This window comes from Sarcophilus harrisii, chromosome 3 (genome assembly GCF_902635505.1).
Source record: "Sarcophilus harrisii chromosome 3, mSarHar1.11, whole genome shotgun sequence".
Lineage (NCBI taxonomy): Eukaryota > Metazoa > Chordata > Mammalia > Dasyuromorphia > Dasyuridae > Sarcophilus > Sarcophilus harrisii.
Window position 1 is genome coordinate 461,162,319 of NC_045428.1, and position 1,526 is coordinate 461,163,844.

The following is a 1,526-nucleotide window of genomic DNA, read 5'->3' on the forward strand; positions in this document are numbered from 1 at the left end:
CTAGGAATAGTCAATCTGTGGTATTTGAGGCAATATGGGATAAAAATAATACTTTCTACATTTATCACTCTTCTAACTGGACTCTGATTCCCACTTTTTCTTTTTTCTTTCTCATTTATTTTTTATCTTTTTAATCTCTCCCCTATTACATATTTCTTTAATCAAACAAGCATTGCACACCTCCAGGGGTGACACTTAGGACTTAAGAACTTCTTCACCTTCACTTTTCCCCTTCATTTACCCAGTTGTCAAATTGATTCCTGAAAGTGCTCCCCTGCTAACAACATCATTTGTAACTTTAAGACAGCCTTTTCTTATAGCCTAACCTTAAAACAAAATTTTTTATAAAGAATCAGGAATAATATATGAAAGTTCCAGATTTAGGCAAGAAAAAAACTGCTTAAAAAGTAAAGCTGTGACAGAGCGGCCACCTTGGAAGTAGTGGGGTTTCCCATTACTTTCCTTCTGGCAAAGAAAAGTGGATGATCATTTGTAACCTATGTTGCCATTGCCTTTTATTCTCTGCCTTTTCAATAATAAGAAAAAGGCAATTTAGATAGTTGGTGGTGGTTAGTGATAAAAGTTTAGTAAATTTGTGACCCTGAGTAAAAAAGCTCGCTTAGTTGAGTTTCAGCTGCTTTTCTTATGAAGTTTGGACTTCTACTTCACAGAATTTTTGTGAGGAAACCAAATGCACAAACCTAAATTAATAAGAATATTATTTAAAGCCAGAACTGGATTCGACTCACTTCTCCCTTTGATTAGCTGTGACTTTAGGTAAGTCACTTCATTTCTGGGGATCTATTTTCTTTGTAAAATGAAGTTGAACCAGATAATGGTTTCCAAGGGTTTTTTTCAGCAATGTGCTTGTAGCTATTATTAAAAGTCCAATTCAAATTAATATATTCAAGGGGTGAATAATATGCTAATTTGTTAACAGAGGTCACAAACTCTGTCATAAAAGTGACATTCTTTCAATCATCACTTATAGGTATGAAAAAGCACAAATGTGACACCATTTCTTCCGGAATCAAGGATGATATATGCAGAGAATGACTGTGAAACATTTGCCAGAAGTGAAGAACTGCTGGACTCCCAATTCACGCAGTTCCCCAAGGTCAATCGACCCGTTAATCAATCAACAAGCATTTATTAAACTCCTGCTGGATACCAGGCACCGTGCTAGGGGTTGAGAATGCTGCTTATTCGTTGAGGATCCCCTGGACACAATCCAAACTCCGTTCTGTTCTGACATCCCCAACTCTACTTGCTTCGGAGACGCGCCATTCATTGTCCTTCTCGGCAAGAGGCTCTCCAGGAGTCCCGGGGAGCTTTAGCCTTTGCCCCCTAGGGCCAGCGTGGAGATTTAGGACCCGGCGGAGGGGGAGGGGGAGAGGCTGCAGAGATCCCTGACCCTCCTCTCCCGGAAGCTCTATCCTTCCTCTCTCCCCCGCTCTCCCTCGCCCAGGGCAGAGGCCCTCAGCCTTAGAGGAGGGGATACCGGGCCCCGGCTCCCGGCCCCCCAC